Raw genomic sequence first — 11,429 nt, 5'->3', positions numbered from 1 at the left:
TGTTTGTTTTGTCTGGGTTTCATGGCTACTATGGACCAGAGGGCATTGGCATTGAGCTGGTTAAAACCCCAATAAAGGTGAAGGGGTCAGTAAACCCCTTCTCAATATGAACACATTGAATACATCTCTGCTTTTCACTATCTTGTCTCTCTTTAATTAGCATATAGAGAATAGGCAGCCAAGCCTAGCTGTTAGGAATGCTGGGGCCCAGTAACACCAATGATCATTAACTCTTCTTAAACCCAAAGCGAGCAATGGGATGGTTCTTCTACACTGGAAAACAAGATTCTTCCAGCTGATGGCTCTGCCAGCCTTACATCACTCCAGGCCTGCAACCTTTTGAGTTCAGTAGTTCAATTCTTCAGGCCATCTCCACGATGGGTCATAGTACACTATCAAAATTCACTTGAAAAAGTTGATATAGAAGGAGGTGTTAGCACCAAGTTCTCACTTAGGTATAGTAGGAAAATATTCTTTGTGAGTTTCTCTCTCTCTCTCTCTCTCTCTCTCTCTCTCTCTCTCTCTCTCTCTCTCTCTCTCCCTCCCTCCCTCCCTCCCTCCCCCCCCTCTGTCATATGTGTTTGTGTGGTGTGTGTGTGTGTGTGTGCTTGTTATCCCAGGATTATTTATGGAAGAAAATTAAGTGGCCATGTAGTCTGAGTTGGTGTTCACAGTTGGGACTAAGAGGCAAAGTCCAAACTTAAACTGGGGAAAGGAGATCAACAGAGGGGCACTTGAAATGTCTCAGTATATTCTTGAGACATAGAATTCCACTCATTGACTCAGCACTATGTGGAAGCCTACAGAGGATCCCAGATAGCTCAGTCTTTTGTCTCTGGCTGAACATGAGTCAGAATTGTAAACTATGTATCCAAGCACTGAAGTAATCGCCCAGAACACAGTAAAACATTTGCTAGCCTGGGAGCTTTACTAGTTGAGGGTATTAAGCATTAGCTGACGGTGAAGCTAAGCAAGCAGAAACTTGAATGGCCTCACACAATGAAGAATACAGACTTACCAGAATTCATTTTGGCAAAGCCTTTAAACAAACAAGCAGCAGCAACAATAAGTAAGAAAAAAAAAGCAAGAATAATTAACCCCATAGGAGGACTGGATTTCCAGTATTGTCATATGTCAATATTTAAAGCATTCAGTTTTCAATACAAGGTTAGGATGTATACAAAGAAACAGAAAAATATGGTCCTTTCCTATAAAAAAGGACTATTAAGTGAAACCACCAGTTTTCTAGGAAATGAAATCCCCAGGGGGGGTGGAGAGAGAGAGAGAGAGAGAGAGAGAGAGAGAGAGAGAGAGAGAGAGAGAGAGAGAGAGAGAGTGTTCTGGGGCTAGAGGGAGATGAGGGAGATGTCTCAGTAGTTAAAAACATGTACTGCTCTCCCAGAGGCCCCAAATTCAGTTTCTAGTACTCACAAGGAGTGGCTCACAATGGCCTATAGACTAATAATTCCAGACCCAGGGAATCTGACACCTTCTTCTGGCGATCATGGGCAATTGAACTCACATGAGCATACCCCCAAATAGACACACACACTCACACACACAAATAATAATTAGAAAAAAACAGACCATAAATTTAAGGGAGGATGGGGATGTGACATGAAAAGGTTTGATGAGAGGGGTAATTAATATAATTAAATATTAATTAAAATGAAAATATCTTACATTTTAAATAAAAATTAATACTTATAGTGGCGTTAAAAGAATAAAATACATAAAAATAAACTCAACAAATGAGCTTGAAACTTTTATACTGAAAAATTTTAAGACATTGTTGCATGAAATTAAAGAAGCCCCTAATGAAATTTAACATAGCCTGTGTTCATGTATTGGAATACTTAATATTGCTATGGTAGCAATACCCAGAAAATGAGTCTATAGAATTGGTATATTGAAGGTTCATTAGCTTTATTCTTAAATTAACAAATTGATCATAACAGTCATGTGAAAATGCAAAAGACAGACTGGCTGAAGGCTGGGAAAAATGTAAATTAATGCAGCCACTATAGAAATCAGTCCAGATGTTTCTCAAAGAGATAGAACTGCCATGTGCTATTCCACTCCTGGGACTATATAAAATGTCCAAGAAACTGAACTACCTTTAATGTCCATCAATGGGTGGGCAGATAAAGTAATTGTGCTATTCATACTAGAGTATCATTCAGCCATTAAAAAGAATGAAATGATGTCATTTTAGAAACATGGATGGAAATAGAAATCACCACTTAAAGCAAAATAATATAGATTTGAGAAGGGCAAGAATGCTTTCTCTTACATGCAGAATAACAGGTTCACGTTTTACCTTAGCCACTTGATGGCCACCTCTCCTGTCTGTCTCTCACCTAGGCACTGTGGCAGGGTATCATCAGTCTCCCTGATGTGGATTTTCCTGATTTTTAGGTCCATATAGTAGCTTAGTTTCAAACAGTTGGCATGTGGCTATTGCACTCTAAGATATAGGAAAGGATAAATAGAAAAAAGAAAGAAAGAAAGAAAAAGTTATTGTTATTTTTATTTTTTGAGATAGGGTCTCATATAGCCCAGACTGGCCTTAAACTTGATATGTAACTAAGGATGACTTTGAGCTACTGATCCTTCTCCCTCCGTCTTTCAAGGGCAGCACCATATCTCGTTTATGTGGTTTTGAAATCAAGTTCTATGCATGCTAGGTAAGAACTCTGCCGACTCAAGCTATATTCCCTAACCCCTATATGGATTTCTTTGCCAGTGTGGCTTGCCATATAAGAGTCATACCAAATCCTCCTACTTGATTTAAGGCCAGTGAGAACTGCATGTTAGTCCGGTAGCTAGGACTGCCGGTTGGGTGCCATCAAACCTACTTGCCTTGCCTTGTGTTTGAGATTTCTGCCTCCCACCTCCAAGCTAGAATTGAAACCATAGATTATTTCCTAGTTTTCTCTACATGGCCTTTTAAAGAAACTTTTTTTATTGGTTCTTTGTGAATTTTACATCATGCACCCCAATCCCACTCCTCTCCCCCTCCCCGTGTACTCACCTTCCACCTTTGCAACCTTCCACACCAACAGAGAAAAAAATCTCATTGTAGAAGCTGTAGTGTGTCATAGTGTACCCACAGTATACTCTTTTGTCGACACTTCTTTGCTCATTACAGTGACTACAGGCCTCCAGCTTCTGCTGCACAATCAATACTGGAACCTTACTGTGACTCATCTCAGATATCCTGTTGCTGCCCGGTGTCATGGAGATCCTGTAGTTTGGATCTGTAAGACCAGTCCCTTCATGCACTCCAGCAGTTCATCAATGGGGTAGACCTTGGGGTGGGCCAATTCAATCCTTGGATCTGGGTCTGAGAGGTATGTGAACTGGTCAACATACCAGTTCTCTCACTCTCATGGCCTTGGGACTGGGTCACCTACAACCCGCACAACCAGGTGCAGCTCTACCCTGACCCTCTTTCCCAAGTGTTACAGCCAATTCAGGACATAGCCAGTTCTCCCAGTCTCAACACCCCAGGGCCAGCTTTCCTGCCTGCCATAGGTAGCAAGACATGAGGGAGGAGAGGAGGGTATTTTTCTGTCATCAGAGCTACCACACAGCAGACAGAGGCAGGGCCAGCTCTCCCGTGCTGCCCAGGTAAGATGCAGGGCTCACTCTCCCAAGTGCTGCAGCAGCTGAGGGGCAGGGACAGCTTTCCGACTCTCATGATCCCAGGGCCAGCTCTCGGGCATGCCATAGGTGGCAAGGGGAGAGGGCGGGGAAGGGCATCTCTCCCTTTCCCTACTTCCAAATAGCAGACAAGTGGAAGGGCCAGCTCTCTCACCTTTGGGGCTGGCTCACCCACACCCCTGCCATAAGGGTTAGCTCTGCTGTGATGCCCAGGCGAGGTACAGGGCATGCTCTCCTGCTCTCATGATCCCTTTTTAGGGCCAGCTCTCCTGCCTGCTACAAGTGGCTAAGGCAAAAAGGAGAAGAGGAGATCTCTCCCTCAACTGAACCACCACACAGCAGATTCGAGGCTGTGCCGGCTCTCCTATACTTATACCCTCAGGGCCAACTCACCAGCAAATCTCATATCCAGGGCTAACTCTGTGGTTCTGTGCTTCACCCCAACACCTGTGTGTGGGAACTAACTGGGCAGGCAAAATGCAGAGATGCTAGACTGTATTTACTCTGCTTTACCATTGGACTCCGGGCTTGAAGAAAGTGTCAACACATCACTCAGGGGGTGGGAAAACACAGCCTAAGATATGGGAGGCTAAAGCTATGGTTCTCTGACTCCAGGGTGTCCAGTTGCCTCTGGAAACAGCAGAAGAGTTGGCAATGGAGGGTCAGGGGTCCACAGGCCTATGATGAGGTCAGAGCAGGGGGTTTCTCAGACTCCTGGACATCCAAGTACCATTGGAAGTTTCAGAAGAGCCGAGAATAAAGGAGGCCTATGTGGGCTTATGAAAAGCCAGGGGCTCGGGGATGGGACCCCTGGCTTAGCTCAGTGGTGGCAGGTCTTGGAGAATAGAGGGGCCTTCTGAGGGAGACTGTAGTTAGTGGAGTGACTGTAGATGAGGACTTTCTCTATGCTTCTCATGTTGGTTCTTGATGAAAGAAACAGTCCTTGGTTCCCAACTGTTTATTGATTATTCATTGTGGAAAATGGGTACATACCACTTCCTCAAGGTAGACCAGAGATTAAATACCTTTTGCAGAAGGTAATGTACAGGAAGGGAAGCTTATTGGCTAAATCCTCAGGACCTCTAGATACCTCATTAGCATGGAAAACTCTGTTCTGATCTATGTGACCATAGGTCACATTCCTATGTAGGGAGTGTGGTCACATGACAGGGTCCTGGTTAGATGCAGGTAAAACTCAGGGTTCATGGGCTGCCAACCACTTGACCTTAGCAAGTTTCCTGGCATAGTCCACTGTCTCACAAGCTCTACTGTGCTGCCCAGGTGAATTGCAGGGCTGGAACTCCTGAGTGCTGCAGTAGGTAAAGGTCAGGGATAGCCCTCTTGCTCTGATGACATTGGGACCAGCTTTTCTGCCTGCTGTAGGTGGCAAGAGGGTAGAGGGAGGTCATATCTTCCTCCCCCATGTCACCAAAAAGCAGACCAGTGGCAGGGCCAGCTCTCCCACTCTCCCACCCTCATGCCCCTGGAGCCTGGCTGAGCCATCAGGGTCAGCTCTCCTTCTTCCTTCTTCTCCTTCTCCTTCTCCTTCTCCTTCTCCTTCTCCTTCTCCTTCTCCTTCTCCTTCTCCTTCTCCTTCTCCTTCTCCTTCTCCTTCTCCTTCTCCTTCTCCTTCTCCTTCTTCTCCTCCTCCTCCTTCTCTTCCTCCTCCTCCTTCTCTTCCTCTTCCTTCTCTTCCTCCTCCTCCTCCTCTTCTTCCTCTTCTTCTCCTTCTCCTCCTCCTCCTTTTCTTCCTCCTCCTCCTCCTCTTCCTCTTCCTCTTCCTTCTCTTCTCCTCCTCCTCTCTTCCTCCTCTTCTCCTCCTCCTCCTTTTCTTCTTCCTCCTTCTCCTCCTCCTTCTCTTCCTCTTCCTCTTCTTTCTCTTCTTCCTCCTCCTCCTCGTCTTCTTCCTTCTCCTCTTCCTCCTCTTCCTCTTCCTCCTCCTCCTCCACCTTCTTTTCGGTTTTTTTGAGACAGGGTTTCCCATGTAGCCCTGGCTGTCTTGAAACTCACTCTGTAGACCAGGCTGGCCTTGAACTCATAAATCTGCCTGCCTCTGCCTCCCAAGTGCTGGGATTAAAGGTGTGCACTACCACTGCCTGGCTGGGTCAGCTCTTCTATGCTGTCCCAGGGGATGTACAAGGCCCACTCTCCTGAGTGCTGCAGCTGGTGAGAGGCAGAGTCAGCTCTCCTGCCATCATGAATGATCCCAAGGCCAGGTCCTCACCACCTGTTGCAGTTGGTGAGGAACAAGATGGGGAGGAGGTTATCTCTCCCTTGTCTATGCCACCACACAGGAAACAAGTGACAGGACCCAGCTTTCCTATGCTTATACCCTTGGGGCCAGCTCACCTGCAACTCCCACAATGTGCAGCTGCTCTCCCAAAACTGCAGCTGGCTAGGGGTGGGGTCAGCTCTTCTGCTCTCACACCCTAGGGCCAGCTCTCCCCGGATGCCCAAGTGAGGGATGGGTGTGAGGCAAGTGGACCTAGACTGTGACACCAGACAGAAGAACTGGTAAGGTTGAGCAGGCTCAAACCCTATGGAACCTCAGAATTGAGAACTGTAGGCATAGAGCCAGCTCTGTGTCAAACTACCTGATTTGGAACAGGTCACTATGACACCCCACTGAGAGCACCATGACAATCAGTCATATAACATAAAAACCTGGAGTTCTCCACACTAATGAGGTATCTAGATAGGCCCTGAGTGTTCATCCAATGAGCTTCCCTTTGGGCATTCCTTCCCACAAAGGGTATTTAATTCCTGGATCACCCTGAATAAGGTGTATGCATTTACATCTGCCATCAAATGAAACACTTTGGATAACCAAGGACATCTCCTTCATCAAATATTGCCTGGGGTGAGGGTGGGGTGGGGGGATGAGGGTGAGGGGGCTGGGCCTTCATCTTAAAGAGCCTTCGAATAAATCTCCTGAAGAAGGCCTTCCCTTTTCCAGCCCCTCCATACTCTCAGCAGTCACTCAGAACCAAAGCAGACTCTACCCTGTTCTGGGCTCAGCCATCCCCTTCCTGCTTGATGCTTAGATGCCATGAGGGGAAGTGCAGACCTGTGGACCCCTGTTCTGACTGGGACCCCTATTGGAGACTGTGTTTTGCTTCCCCTGAGCTTCTCCTGGTGGCACTGAGGCACCCCAGTGGTGAGACAGACATGCAGCTGGACAGGTGGGGTCAGTTCTGTAGAGCCCTCAGATACCAACATGTCCCTGGGCAGTAGCCCAGACTAGGACATTCACCTGGCCTTTGGTAGTAACAGATCCCTGCTGTGCAGGACCATGGACCCAGGGGTGGTCCCTAGTGGAAGCATAGGCCAGGATCCTACCAACATCTTCAGGTAGCATCACTGGCTACACATATCATGCTGTCCCTCATTACCCTTGAGTCTTTAGTTTTGCCTTTCTTCATTGTGCCCACACCCTTCTGTTTCTCTTTCCTTTTGATTCGTCAAAAGGAAAAGAAACTTGCTCCTCTCAGTGGTGCCCTGTGTCCTAAGTGTCTGGGTTCATCTCAGGAGTGGTATCAGGAATGCTATCCCCCACTTGTGCATTATGGAGCTAGGCAGGGGTCATCTCAGGTGCATAATCTGTGTCCCCACCTAGGCCTGTGCAGTGCTGGACTGGTGGTCATCTCAAGGATGCTCCCTGTCCGGGCCCCATGATGCCAGTCGGGTGGTCCTCTCAGGTCCACTCCTTGCTTGGGCCTGCCGGAGTGACTCCATGTGAGGATCATCTGTTTTGAACTTACTCCTTCATGGGGCCCGAGGTTTTAGGTGGAGTTCTAGTCTCTGGCTTGCCCCTCACCCTAGGAGCCCGCCAGACTGGTGATCATCTCAGGTTCACGTTTTTCAGGGAATGTTAGGCTACCTACTAACCATTCAGATGTTCACAGGCACTGTGAGAAGACATATAAAGGCTCTCTCGTCCCTGCTGCCCACTGACACACATCCTCACCTGCAGTGCCTCTAGGGGAAGTTCTACGTGGCCTTTTGACTTCTGTGTACTTTTAGCTGTTCTATCAGCCCTTTATTGGTTCTCCATACTTGCTCTCTCCTCAGAATCCATGATCAGCTTTGATGGCAGCTGCTTCTCGTTCATAAGGTTGCATGGAAGAAACGTCTACTCCACCATTTTATCTCTAACCCAAGAAATTGTCTTGATGTCTGTATTCAAGGGTGGAATCCAAGACATATTGCCAGGTGTGGTGGCACATACCTACAATCCTAGCACTCACAAGACTGGGCAGGAGAATTGCTGTGAGTTCAAGGCCAGTGTGGAATAGATAACTGTAATCTTGTCTCAAAACAACCCAAAAGTGGTAACGTTTCATTGGAGAATTCAAGACGTTATTGAAGTGATGTAAAATTTAAGGTATATTTGGATCTCTGAGCATAGCAGTGCATACCTGCAATCACAGTATAGTGGAGATATGGGGAAAGGGGATCACGAGTTCAAGATCAGTCTTGGCTATGTGAAACCCAGTTTAAAAAGAAAACCCCCAAGACAAACAGCACAACAAAACCAAACAAACCAGGAGATGTCTTAGTAAAGTACAAGTACCTGGATTTGATCCCCTAAACCATAATAAAAGTGCTAGAGATGGTGCACACTTACAATCTCACTGCTGAAACAAGTTGAAACAAGTGGATCGTGGGACTCCCTGTCTAGCCAACCTAGCCTATTTGTCAAGATTAAGGCTAGTGAGAATCTCTGTCTCAAAGGAGGTAGACAACATTACTGAGATGACAGTGAGCTTGTTCTCTGGCCTTCACATAGCCTCACACATGTGCATGTACACTCTCACACATGCATTAAAACAACCATAAAAATTGATATAGCATAAGAGGAATGAATATGTAAATGAAAAGGATGAATTATTCTTTATTATGGTTAAAACATCCTACTCTTCAAAAGATGTCCTGAAAAGTAATTCATAAATATATATATATATATATATATATATATATATATATATATATATATGGAAATAATGAAAACATATTTGAAGAGGCTTCATCTATTTTTCAAATAAAAATATATAATATATTTGGAAATAATGAAAGCATATTGGCGATTTGAAGAGGATTCATCCGTTTTTCAATTAAAAACCTAGAATCAAATGCTTATATAGTTTATTTAAAGAAGAAAAGAGAGAGACTGAAAATATTAAATAGATTTTGAATTTTCAAAATGGCTTCTTATAAGCCACTCATATCTGAATGTGTTGTGAAAGACTGAGTGGGAGACCATTGTGTTGCTTTTATTGTCTTTTTAAAGAATTGAACTGAACAAAAGCAAACATTTGAACAACTTTAACCAAATTTGTGCCGGACCAGAATGGAAGTGGGGCAGAACTAGAGCTGGTAAAGCAAGTAATGCAGGAGCAGGGCAGACACTGTCCTTAGTTAACTTTCTTAGTAGGAAGACAACAGATTTAATTGTTATTGTACAGAGAGAGCTGGACAATAACAAGATTGTCTGCCTTGACATTACACTCACTGTGGACTTTTGGCATTAATTTTGATTTCTTACCAGCATTGTCTTCAAATGGTACTTGTCTTAATTTCTGAGGTTTCTAGTGCCCTAACAGATTTTGTACCTAAGCCGAATGCCTCATTTGCCCATTTTAATTTTGACCCTGTTAAGACTGTCCAAGTTCATTTACCTCCTGTTTAATGCTATAGTATGTTTAGCTTTTAAAATCCTGTGTCTTACAAAGCATTGGCTAACCTCAAACTCCTTGATGTAGCCAAGGATGACCTGGAACTTCTCATGCTTCTGTCTCTATATACTGATGCTGTGATTACAAGCACAAAAACCCATTTGGTGCTAGGAATCAAAGTTGGGTTTCAGGAATGCTAGGTGAATACTCTACCAACTGAACTACATCCCCCTTGAGCTCTAATTCTAAACCCATTTTATTGCATTATGCTCTCAAAAAAAGAAAGAAAAAAGGAAAGGAAGACAGAAAGAAAGAAAGAAAGAAGTACCAGGAAACAGGAATGGTGGCAGTAGCAAATTTCTTTGCACCTGCAGAATCCAGCCATAGGATTAAGTGACATCTGAATATCATCTTCTGTGGAGTCATTATTTCCAGTACTCATGGATAGAGGAGATTGCAATAAAGTGAGCAGACCCAATACTCATATCTATCCTCTAGTAATGTCAGTAGTCATTGCTTTGCATTTTCAAAAGTTGTTTCTTTCTTTCTTTCTTTCTTTCTTTCTTTCTTTTTTTTTTTGCCTTTAGGATGGTTATATACATTGTCATTGAGAGCCAGAGATCTTCCAGAAACTACTTTCAGCAACTCATTCTATAGGCAGAAAATCTGAAGCCTTAAATGGAATTGGTGGCCATTCTATTGTGATCCAAAGCTGGAGCAACAACTGAGGTCTCTGAACTTCCTAAGTTCAGCATCTAAGTTGCACTGCCTCTGTTTTTTTTTTTTTTTTTTTGCTCTTTGTACAACCAGTTTCAATACTGTTTAGTACAAGAAAGCTTGATAACAATCACCAAAGTTCCATTTCTGTTTGCTTTTGATATTTGGAAAGCAGGATATTGAAGGATATCAAGTTCCTCAGTCCTTGTCTCTGGCATCATTGTCTTTTGTCTCTGCACTTCTGATCCTAGTTTAAATTCCTGCCTCAAGTTCTTTGATAATGGACTAAGTCATGGGACTTGGTCATGGTGTTTTATCACAGCAATAAATGGCCTAACTAAGACACCTGCTGAGAAAATACAAAGATGCAAGGCTGACCCCATGGCTAGGAGTATTAAGAGATCTGAAAACAGCATGAGCAGCATAGATGCAGATCATGCCTCAAATCTATCTTTGCCACCAACAGGAAGGGGATGCTATAAACTACATTCTAGGGGCTGTCATTGAATGTATAAATGTGTGTGAAACTGTTAACAGTTTTGGAGGCAGAGCTTGATTTGTTTTTGTTTATTCAAATCTGCAAGTGCTATGCCAAAATATGGGAAATCCACTCTGCAGACGGCTCTTATATAATTCGTTTTCATTAAAATTTCTTGCTTTATGTGATTCTTTAATTTCTCAGTATTTGTGCCCATGGAAATCTGGTAAAGCAAAAGTGCTGATGGCCCACTTCTTGCTCATATTTAATATCCTTGATTTGGTGTCACTAATTCTTGAAGAAAGAGACACTAGCAAACTTTTCCTACATTTTTATTTAACCTTAAATAGATTTACTGTGTGTGTGGGGGGGGTGTGTTCACAGTGCACACGTGGAAGAGGTTAAAGGATAACTTATGGAATCATTCCATCTTTATATGGGTCCTGAGGAGTGAACTCAGGCTGCTAGCCTTGCATGGCAAGTGTCTTTCCCCACTGAGCCATGTTCTTAATAATATTTTGTAAATTCTATGAGATTTTTATACAATGTATTTTGATCATATTTACTCCTCCTCCTCACAGATCCACCTCCACATCCACCCAACTTTATGTTCTCTCTTTTAAAAATATTTTACAATGTTAATTGAAATATAATTACATCATCTCCTTCCCATTGATTCCAATTTGAGCTGCTCAAATACTTTCGGGTGTGAAGCATGCCCTAGAGCATGGTTGACCTACCAGGGGTCACATGTTAGGTAAACCTAACTTTCCCACTCGAAGCAGCTATCAATTGCCAATAGCTCATCCATTACCAGTATGATTTCTTGCCCTACTATGGTAGGATTTTGTCTGGCTTGAGCTTCTGCAGGAGTTACGCATGCTGTCTTAATA

At 43.9% G+C, this 11,429-nt stretch overlaps 1 pseudogene; it reads right to left on the bottom strand.

Moving 5' to 3' along the window:
- Positions 1-7,533: 7,533 nt before the first annotated feature.
- Positions 7,534-7,655, bottom strand: LOC117695645 (small nucleolar RNA SNORA17; annotated as a pseudogene).
- Positions 7,656-11,429: the final 3,774 nt, after the last annotated feature.

This window comes from Arvicanthis niloticus, chromosome X, assembly GCF_011762505.2.
Source record: "Arvicanthis niloticus isolate mArvNil1 chromosome X, mArvNil1.pat.X, whole genome shotgun sequence".
Taxonomy (NCBI): Eukaryota; Metazoa; Chordata; class Mammalia; order Rodentia; family Muridae; genus Arvicanthis; species Arvicanthis niloticus.
This window is presented reverse-complemented; position numbering and strand designations above follow the sequence as displayed.